The sequence below is a fragment of the Synchiropus splendidus genome, chromosome 2, assembly GCF_027744825.2.
Source record: "Synchiropus splendidus isolate RoL2022-P1 chromosome 2, RoL_Sspl_1.0, whole genome shotgun sequence".
In the NCBI taxonomy this organism is placed as follows: domain Eukaryota; kingdom Metazoa; phylum Chordata; class Actinopteri; order Syngnathiformes; family Callionymidae; genus Synchiropus; species Synchiropus splendidus.
Genome location: NC_071335.1, coordinates 26,650,867 through 26,662,478, shown reverse-complemented (window position 1 = coordinate 26,662,478; position 11,612 = coordinate 26,650,867).

The window sequence follows — 11,612 nt, the reverse complement described above, 5'->3', positions numbered from 1 at the left end:
AAAAAATACACTGCAAACTTTTGAGAAAATTGGAAATACTTAATAGAATTTTGAATCAAATTTAAATTGAAATTTAATAAATCTATTTCTAAATATTATAAAATAAAAATAATATATTTAAACTCCAATGAAGTGGAGTGAAAGTATCGCCATAAAATGTTCTTATTAATTTTCCCTGCTTCGACAGGTGCTTTCATGAGCAGTTTTTACTGCTGGGGTGGCGGCATCACTTTCTTTATCATTTTTTCTTCTCAAGAACTTCTCCATAGTTGGTGACCATCTCAGATTTGCAGCTGTCAAGTCAATGCAATGACACACTACTGCCACCATCTGTGGCTCACGTATTAAATTGAGCGTCTCGTGGCCCAAAGGTGTAAAACAAAAAGACTTTTAGTGGCCCTCTAGGGGGCGCTCGCGGCCCAACTATGATCCCCGGCCCGATGGTTAGACATCACTGTTCTAGATTACTGCAGCGCCCTCCTCATCTAGCAGGAGCTCACCTCGCTGACTGATCCTTGTGGAAGAGCTCAGAACGTCAGGGCTTCAACTTGCCACTGAAACCCCATTGGTGCATGTGGAATAGAGGTCTGGCTCATGATATGGTTCTCAAGACGTCAAGTCGAGAACTCGACTCTGGAGGTGACGCCGCAGAGAAGACGTCATGCGTCTCTGAGTCCGTGGGTTTACCCTCTTTCTAAGGAAGACTGTGGTAACCTTCTCCTACTGTGTGTTGGAGGTAAATATAGCTGTTTGTTTCACTTCCTCATACATCATAAAGTGGGGTTTTTCCTATGGCTGTTAACTGCTGACCTCAATTGACACCACCATAAATAGACCACGGAACAGCAAACCAAATGTTTCTGTGGGCAGATGAGAGGAGGACGAGCTCTTTCCTTGAACAAGAAGTACAGACCAAAACATCTCGTCTTTGTTGGGATCCTGCATATGTAACCACAATTCGTCCCTCCACTAGATTGTTCAAATCACCAAGGATCCTCTTTTGTTTCCAAAATTCATCGACATGTCCTCTGACTGAAGATTTTTCAGTTGCAGTGAGGGAACCTCATGGCAGTTTTCTTGCACTGCATGCTGTTATACTTGGTCCTGGGACCTTTGAAAGGACTTGCATGATTCAGATTTAGGATTATTGGAGACCAAACTGGACTAGAGGAACCATCGAGGGCGGAGATCTGGGATCATAGAAGACTGGAATCATCTTGAAGGCGTCTCCAAGAATTCAGTTTACAATACAAATTAAATTGATGTTACATGTTGTACATGCCAGGATTCCAGGTAATGGACTGTGTGCTCAACATTAGGTACAGATCCAGAAACGGACTTGGGTTCTGTCTGAACTCTGCGTCCATTTCCCCCCATGTTTCTTCCACAAAGCAGTACCACTGGAAACCAGGGGGGGCAGTGTTGCTGTTACGACCCAATCCGTAGCGCTAATGAGACATGAAGAAGACATCATGGCGGAAATTCTCCGTCCTCCACTGGCGATATGTTTACCGTCCTCACCGACCACGGTCTCCTACAACGCTGCCTCTGTTTCCTGTTTTGTGCAAGAGCTACAAGATCAAACACTCTTCCACAGACACCATGTTGGTTTTGGAGTTTGTTGTTATGCTTGTGTCGACATGAACTTTTGACTCTGGGCTGCTCCCCCTGGTGGATGTATTGAACAACGCACAGAACGTTTGGAAGCATGTGATCAGTGGCAATAACGTTGTTTGAAACAAGTACAATGTTGTACATAAAGATAGCAAAAATGGGCCTTTAAGGTTTTCATTTCATTTCATTTGCTATTTTTTTTGTAGTGTAAAAGGCCATTTATTTTCGTTAATTTTCTGTTAAACACCTGGTTATTAATGTTTAAGACAATATAAGATGTGATCATTCTCCTCCTACACCAAACTTCCATTTAAGGGCTGCAGTGGAAGGTAAAGCCAAGTCGTGACTGAGAGGAAATGTGGGGAACCTGACTCAAAGGAAAGCATGAGCAAGGTGAAAGGGGGAAGAAGGTGAGGATGAGGGGAGGTTGAATCATGTCTCTATTGTTGTGTGTTTTCCCAGCGTCAACAGCACAGGAAGTGGCACGCTGCGGCTAAATATACAAACAGCACAATGAGGTGGAGAGTGTGGAGCAGCTGTGGAACACGGCTGTCACCCGCTGCTTATTCACACTGTCAGACCTGAGAGGAGGCTTCCATCGCAGCGTTGACCAGAAAAACACAAGAAAACGCTGGAACGAGGTCCCTTCAAATGAACCCCATGGAAACACCCACAGATCTAGATTCTATTCCTGTGAAAAAGCAAGAGAATATGCAGCTTTCATTTTCCTCTCGGTCCAGATTCGCCGCTGAAAATGGCTTTCATTGAGCGGTGCTGTGACTGTGTCAGAACTTCTGTCACTTTCTAATCCCCGTGTCGGTGCCAACTGCCTTCCTCCTCCTTCTCTTCACCTCTCTGGATGAGACGTGCTCGGCTCACAAGCGCTTCACTGTCTCCCCGCGCTTTCATCTGACAGGCGGTTCCTTTAAATTGGTGGGAATTTCCCGGGTATCACTGCGGGATGGTTTCCTTCCGCTACCTTCTGATGCTTCTCCACAGTTGCCCTTTGGGCTTGGAATGGTTTCACACACCGCTCCTCCCCTGCTCCACTCAATTCTTTAGTTGTTCCGTGCCATAAAACAATTTCACAACAGGGCCACCGAGGGATTCTATAGGGCGTCTATACCACACATCAAACACATTCTTGCATGGAGGAGCAGGGAGCTGCCAGGCTTGAGTGAGCTTCCCTGTCTGTCTTCTCCATCTTTTAAGTTGTCATCAGAAGTGTCAGGACAAAACATTCATCCAGGCTGAGAGTGTTATCTTTTGTCGCATTCGCATCCCATGGATGTCAAAACACGTCAAACCTTTTAATCATCGTGAGATTAGGCCGCGCGAGTTCCTGGAGATGCAGCGCTTTACAGAGTGGAACCGTGAGGTGGAGAGGAAGCCTGGATGAAAAGGTGGACACACACAGAATTAGGGCTGTATAAAGTACATCTTCTTACTCTGTTGTAATTTATTTACCCATGAACATGGGTGTTTTGTCCATTCAGAATTGAGTGAAGAAAAAAAGATGATTGTGTATATATATATCTACAGTGGTACCTGGGTTCTGGACCACAGTCCGTTCCAGACGGCCGTTCGAAAAGCGATTTGTTTGAAATCTGAATGGATTTTTCCCATTACAATGAATGGAAAAAGAAACAATGTGTTCCAAGCCTTAAAATAGTCTTTTGTAGGAGTGAATGTAGAGCGTCTGCTGCAGGTGGCTGTTCCTCTATGTGTGCGGCCGCTGCATGTGGGAGGGGTTGCCGAGTGAGTGGCGTCTCTCCAGAAGTGAAGAGGTGCCCGGTGCGTGTCCAGCTCTGAATGTGCGCTTCTGTGCAGTTTGGCTGTGACAAAGTCATAAACCAAGTCACGCTCTGTCCCAGACTCGCCTCATCCCTGTCCCAGCTCCAGCCCACAACAGGACATCAAACCCTGGAGTGTGGCTCCAGCACCTCCCCTGTGACACTCTACCACGGTCCAGTGTGGAGACAGGAAAGGTTTTACACCTCAATATGAAGAAGAAACAGTCAGTAAATGTATCTAACGGGACACGTCTGCATACAGAGGCTGCGTTATACACGATGACAAAGTGCCTCGTGGGTCAGCTGGTCGGTCCGGGCACGTTATGTTTTTTCCGAATTCCGATTTGTTTGAAGTCCAGAATGTTCGAAAAACCGAGGTACCGAGGCGTCATGCAACAAACAAACAAATGTGCAGAGTTGTTTTGATAGTTCCGATGAGCTCAACAGCAGTTGCTGAATGGTGGGTTACGTTCAGGGTGAGGTTAAAGAGGCGGGGCCATGACATCATCGGTTTTGAAAAGTTGCTATTTCCGCAGTTGGATCAAAATATTTTGCATCAATGAGACGCAGACCTCATGCTAGTGCTGTTTCTCAGTCTCAAAGCTATCTATTCACGTCTTTGGTTTTCCAACGGGCTGAAAGGCAAACAGAGCGCGGCAGAATAAGCCCAACCTTCCCTGCACCTGCGTTTCCTGTCGCACACTGCAGCACTCTCAGAGACGCGAAGCCACAAGTCGTTCCACACGCGGGTATCTTCCCCACAAAGGGGCAAACAGACAACCGAAAAGTAAAAACCTCAACTCTGGAGCAAAATGTGTGAAAAAGTGAAGAGAAAACATCAGACACACAGAAATAGAAGCTGCACAGAGGAAGTGTTCTCCTGCTGCAGGCTGAGGAAGTTCTGGGGGGGTTTCGACACCTATTTACCGAGTTGGGGTTTTAGGCTGCTGAAAAGGTCTGGAAGGAGAAGTGGAGGAGAGGAAGTGCGTCATGCAGAGAGGAGCACAAACTCAGTCATTCAAATACTTGTTCTACGTGTGTGAGAGGGAGAGAGTGTCTGTACAGATTTGGACCTGGTTGTGAGATCTGAAATACTGTCAGGATGACAATACTTGCTGCTCATACTGACACAACAAAGATGTCATTGGGATATTTATCTCCACTTACTCTGAAACTACGTCTGCTGTAGTGTTCGTGATGAATAGCACAACAAATCCTCGCAGGAGTCACCACCTAGTCACTAACAAAGCAAGTCAATAATACGGTTGGGAGTATTGCAGGAATGAAGGTGAGTGTTTGCTGAAGGTCATTTGATGTACTAGCGGTAATAGTATGTAGAAAATGCAGACTAACTGGTACTTTGTTGATATTCGGGGTAAAAGTGCTCCAAATACCTGAGGAGACGCAGATAAACTTGACGTCAAACTAGCTGCAGTCGTCAAAATACGTCGAGTTACTGAGCTGAAGCTTGTGTACCGTGTTGCATATGGAAGCAGATACATTATCAGTAGCAGTAATAAAACTTGTAATAACAATTAATAACAATACATTTAAATTGTAATAACAATTACATGCTGTTGCGGCAGCGGTCGTCGTAGTAGAGCCATTCATAATAGCTTGAGAGGCAGTACTGAAAATATCTGTTTCATCATCTGACGTATTTATAGTAGTGGGAGTACTAGTAATTGCGGTTGTAGTCGGGGAAGTATTCAAACTAGATTCAAAAAGCTGTGGTGGAACTCCCTGTTTGTATCGCCGCAACACTAGCAAAAGCAGCCCCAGGAGTAGTTTTTGATGCAGTTTCTTCAAGCAGCCATATTAGTAGTACTACTACAAGCCGCAAGTTTAGTGATCCTAGGATAGTTTACATCATTGTAGTAGCAGTAGGAGTATTTGTGATCAAAGTAGCTTCAATGCAGTGAAACCTGCCGTTATAGTGATCATAGTATTGGAGAGCAACTGGTAGTAGAATGGCTATTACTTGTAGTAGCAGTAGAGGCATGCGTACTGGCAGCAGCAGTAGTAGTACTGCAGGTAGCAGCTTCGGTTGCAGTACTGAAGCGCACTGTTTGGTAGTGATGGATGTAAAAACATTGCTCCTGCTGCCAACAGTTTGAGTTGTGTGAGTACTCCACATCCTCGGCGGTAGCTACGACGTTCATGGCGCTCATCCAGCCGGACCATGAGGGAAGACTGGCATCAGGTTTCCCCTCCGAACTTCCTGCTCTCCTTCACCAGCCTGCGTTCTTCTTTGATATTAATCCTTCATGTGTGTTCCTAGGCCAGAAACGGCTGTAACAGAAGTACTTCTGTCCTCTCTCAATCCATGACTCACTCAATAACCCTGCTATTAAATATCACAATTTCATTTCTAAACCAGCGTAGGACGTTCCGGGACATGTCAGATGTGGACGCCACCTCAAACGCTGTGTGCATGAGTGCGTGTTTGTGTTGTTGCTCACTGCATCCACTGTCCGCATTGCTTCCTGTTGACTTCCTCTGGTGACTGAAGACCTGCGTGTCCTTCTGAAGGACTCGCTCGGCCGCGACCAGTGACAGCAGGAAGTGGAGAGCTCTGGCCAGATTTGCTTTTCATCTCCGTGCCACACTTTTATGAAGGTGAGCTCGCACAAACACAAAGACACACACAAAGCGGCTTCTTTTATACTGTGCCGCGCAGGTGTTTGTTAATCTCTGTAATCCAATAATAGGAGTGATGTGGATCTTCACAGGAGCGAGGCAGATCAGTGACACAGCTGTGTGTCAGTGTGTGTGTGCACCTTAATGCTGGGGAACAATTCTTGGAAACACGCCTCCTTGTGTCCCCAATTCATATAAGCTTCAAACTGAGGATGAAAACGTCAAAATAACTGGGTCTTTATGAATGAGCTTAGGTTTGGTTTAGACTCCTGGTTAAGTTTGGCCATGTGTTTTGGAGAGGCTGGGGAAAGGGTAATGGCGTTAGGTGGTCCCTAAAAATGTGTTAAAACAACGTGTGTGTGTTTCTGTCTAGTCAAAAAAAACCATGAGCCATGTGTTTCAGAAACATGGTGACACTTTATTGAATGAATATTTCACTCTTCTCTAACACATGACCTTTCATGACAAGTTATATGACCTTTGTTTGACCTTTATACAACATGGCTGCAGGATTGTTTCAGTCAGTATTCCTCCTTATATTTCAGATCGAAGAGGAGCAGAGTGGAAAAACATTCTAACAAAGGTCTTCACTTTCTTCCTGCTGGTCTGAGGCTGGTGACAGGTGGGACACCTCCAGCTCCTCCACAGGAGCCGGGAGCTGCTCCCTGCTCCTGGTGCTGCAGACCAGACTCACCACAACAACAGCAACACACATTGTCATGACGGCCACACTGACCAGCACGGACCTCACTAGATAGTGGTCGATCCCTGGCTCTCCGAACACCAGCAGGATCTTCGCGCTGAAGACACACAGCCCATCTTTCTTAACCATACACCAGAACTCTCCACTGCTCTCCAGAGAGACGTTCCTGATCACCAGGCCGGTGTTGGTCCGGTAGATGTCTGGCAGCTGAGGCGCTCCTGAGACCCTCCCTTCAGTTCTGTTGGACCTCATGAACCAGTGCACCCCAGCAGTCTGCTCCCAGTGGCCACACTGAAGGGTGAGGTTCTCCCCCCCAGTGAAGAAGACCTCAGCAGGAGGCGCAGACTCGGGACACACGTGCAGGTTATAACAGTCATAAGAGCCGTCGCTGTGCTCATAGATGTAGCGGCCTGTGTGGTTCAACGTCAGCGATGGAAGCACCAGTGCGCAGTTGTGGCTCAGGTTTTCATCATCCATCACAGAGTTCTCTATTCTCCACACGTGTGTTTGGTTTCCACTGACGTCAGGACAGTTCAGCTCCAGACTCTGTCCCACCGAGCGGAAGATATACTCCGGCCGGACCACAACTGAGTATGATCCCAGCACGTCGCACCTCTGCTGGCTCCTCTCCAGGCAGTAGAAGGTCATTACGAAATGCCGAGTAGAAGACAGGAAGGCGGTGACCAGAAGAGATGATGGGTCCTTCACCTGCCGGGGCTTGGACCTTGAAAATGTTTGATCATCTGCTGATGCTAATTCACAATTTCCTCCTTTGTGGTAGCAATGCTCTGTAGCCCACTGGACACTCTGGTTTGGTCCCACCCCGTCACAAGTCAGCTCCACTGTCTGTTCAGCAAACGGATACAGAAGCTGAGGTCGTGCCTTCTGAACATCACAGACGAGGAGAGTAGAGTTCCTCTGGTGCGTCAGGTTGCCCCGGGTCCAGCACTGCTCCTGGTACTGACCCGAGTCGGACACCTGCAGACTGGTGATCTCAAAAGCAGCCTTTCTCTCCAGGCTGAAGTCATGAAGCTTTGAAGAGTTGAAGAGCAGCTCCCTGCCCTCGCCGCGCCACCTTGAGATGGAGCAGTAGTCAGCTGGTTTGTCGAAGACGAAGCGACGAGACAACTCGGCTCTCTGGAGGACCTCAGCGTCGGTGTTGGAGAGGAGCGCCACCAGGAGCAGGAGCGGTGCAGCCGCAGCCATGATGCCGTCTGTGAGCGACTGAACTGCGACGGCTGCTTTATCGACCCAAATCTCAACACCATCAGCAGCCTGGACCTCAGAGAGACGCCCGGCACGCCACTTCCTGTCAGCTGCTGTGAAGACTCTCTACAATCTCATGAACTAGCACCAGACCGACGAGCTGAAAACAAAAACTAGAAATCAGCTTGGAAACATGAGCTTTCCAATTTTGATTTAACAATCTGCGCGTGATTTCATCAAGTAGCATGCAGACAGCGTGATCGTCTTCCTGCTGATAAACTCGTCCAGTTCTGAGAGGCTGTTATATTTTGTTTATTTCTATTTTTATTTGTACATGACGCCTCAGAGAAGCAAGTCATTGCGCTAATCTTACTGAGTTTGGACCAGGATAATGCAGTTGATAGCGCGACTCAGCTAGCATGTAGCCAAGCAGCTGGACAGTGACTGGACTGGGTGACTGGGTGCCAGTTTCAGCTACGCAGTGGAAGTAAACAAACTCTGAGACTCAGCACTTCCATTTGAAAAAGTCGTGTGTGTAACCTGTCTAATATGATGCTCACAATTCAAAGAATGAATCTCTAAATAACTTCATAACACACGCGTTGTACTTGTTTCGTCTGCTCGCAAGTTAATGTCAGCCACGCTTCACACCTGATAAAGCTAACAGGAAGTAGCATGCGGAGCGTCTGATCGTCTTCCTGCTGATAAACCCATCAGTCAACGTGGCGCATGCAAATGAATACGATATAAAAGCACTTCATTTCTTTAACCCTTTGCATTTACTTCCATTTATTTTATAAGGCAGGAAATCAAGTCATCAGAAACAGTTCTACGTGACTGTAGTCATGTACCGAGGTTATCATCCGAACATTTTTAGCTAATTTAGTGAAAATGCACAAAAAGAAAATGCGTCTCACGAAACAAAACACACTTGGCTGACAGTCAACTGATCGTGACGTCGTTCATCCCCTGCAAACATATCTCGTGTGACACAATATCCAGTCATCGCTTATCCACAACCCCTGTTTCCATTGCTACATTTATAAAAAAAAAGTCATAAGGCGCAGACAAATCCAAGCAATAAAACAATTTTTGAGACATAAATAAGTCATATAAATAAATAAAATATACATAATTATAGTTATAAGTAAATATATTTATATTTATAATTATGTAATTATATCAAAATTATATAATTTATATATTTTTAAACATATTATATTCGATTGGATTGTTGTATAAATTGATAGATGATGAATGATAAACACATTTTAATGTTTATTTTCACAGGTGGATGGAAACACCATTATTGACTCTCTCACTCTTCTGGGTAGGTGTGTGTGTAGAGTGTATAGCTATACTTGTGGGGACCTTTTGCTAGACCCCACAAGGTTAAGATGCAATTTAAGGATTAAAACTTCAAAATATTACGGTCATTATAACTGGGTTTCAGTTTGGTTCAGAGTCCTGTTTTTTGTTTCGGATGGTTAGGTTTAGGGTGAGAGACTGGAGAAGGTGTTTTGGCGATGAGAGGTCCCCTCAGGGATGGAGATGCAAAACGTATTGTGTTCAGGAGTGGATGACCTTGTGAAGATCCTCGGGGCTTGAAGGTCATGGCTCACCTGCTTCATGAGGACGACTGATGTTCATCTCACCCTTCAGAGGTCCATGGCAGTCATCACTAAACCCCAAACTGAGCCCAGCTCCCCGGCAGGTTTCTCCCTTCACTCACCCTTCATGCAGGCTCCTGCCTGAGAGGAGCCGCTCCATAAAACCGGCATTTCTCTGGCTGCCACTTCCACTTCCTGAGTGCTGCACTTTTGATTGCTCTAATTTGAGCTGGCATTTGCACAAGTCCATTGAAGCCAAGCGCTGAATGACAGATTTGTCGACACGAGCGCCTCCGCTTCACCCGCAGCGGCTGCCGGAGAACACACAGGGAGCTGCGAGCGCTTCATGCCGACAACGTAATGGCTCCAATTCTACAGGTTTGTGCATCAAGCGGGGGAAAGAAAGCCTGACCTACATCCAACTGGATTTGAAGTCACATCCCTCCCGTCTCTCCAGCAAAGATGTCGACAGGCAGTTGCTCATATGAACCCAGGAAATCTCACCTCTGTGACCACAATAACATCGGACAGATTTGTTGCCACCTGAACAGCCGGCGGCCATTTATGTTCGTCAATAGCTGGCAAATTGTTCAACAAATGTTGCCATCGAATCACATTATACTGCTATCGAGATGAGTTTGTCATGGTCTGGAACCATTTTTAACAGAAAACTCATGAATAAAGTATCTGTTCCCATTGATTTGAATTGTTCTGGATGATAAAAGTTATTATGATTAATAATAATATAGTTACGACAGAGCTGATACATTACTTGGCTGACATCGGTGGAAAAATGAACTCAAACTGTAGAAGTTGTTTGAACTAAGAGTGAAACATTTTCAACATCCCCTGAGGAACAAATCACACACGGATGACTGGGATTATTTTTGTGCTGCTAATGTTGCTTGTTGTTATTTACACTGCACATGTCACATTTGGAATGGAACACAAAGGGCTGGACTGGTGTTAGATGCGCCCACATCAGAGTCAAGCGCAGACGCACCGGCCCTGAACTGCACTCATAAGAGGAAAAACTAAAGGAATTTAAAGGACGTCTTGTTAAGAATTAAAAAAACAAGCAGTTTGATTTAAAAATGTTTATCAATAAGCTATTTTATTTAAGAATATAAATCAAGCTCGCAATGTTGGAAACAAATAAACCAAACCACTCTAAAGTTCTTATTTTGTGCTAAAAAGTATTGTGTTCCGTTCAACTTCAAGTTGAAACACACCAAAACAACTTTAAAACAGTGTGATTCTGCTGATGTTTGGATGTTTTCCAAGCTAGCAAAGGTAGATATGACCGTCTCAGCCAAGACAACTTGGTTGCCTTGGAAACCTGAACATCATAGGTACAACGGTAAACAGAAAAGTCGACAGTGGGCTGTTAAATAGCCTGTTGTAGTTCAGAGGAAAAGTGATGGGGGGAGTGATTTCGGCAGCGAGACAATGGAAGAAAGTTCCGGATCAAACCTGAGATCACTCTAGGTTTTACTGGGAAAGGAAGGTCGGGGAGCGATGGCGTCATGTGAACGCATGCATTTCCTGTCAGTGGAAGAATGCAGAAAATAAATACGAAAATATAATAAAATAATAATGAAGGAGATAGTAAATGCTCCAAAAAAATTAATGATCGAATAAGTATGAAGTGAAACATTCTAAAATAAAATAGATAAAGAAGATAATAAATGTTTAGAAATTCTAAATAGTAGTGATAATACGAAAATATAAAAATGATAAAAACACGCTGACATGATTTTTTTTTTTATTATATATTGAAAAAGGCTACAAAAGAACAAGCTAACAAAAGATTTTTTTAAAAATATTTATTCCTGTTTGTATATTATATATATAATACTTCGATCAAAGCTGAGGTTTGTGTTGTGCATTCTTTTTAAGGTGGTATGTTTGTCGCTTCACCTCATTCAATCTGATCCTCTTTGAAAGACGAACTCAACGAAAGACGTAAGTCTGCGCCAAAATGACAGTTGAAACAAAATATAGAAACAACACACAGCAAAATCACACTCCTAAAACAGAACACGG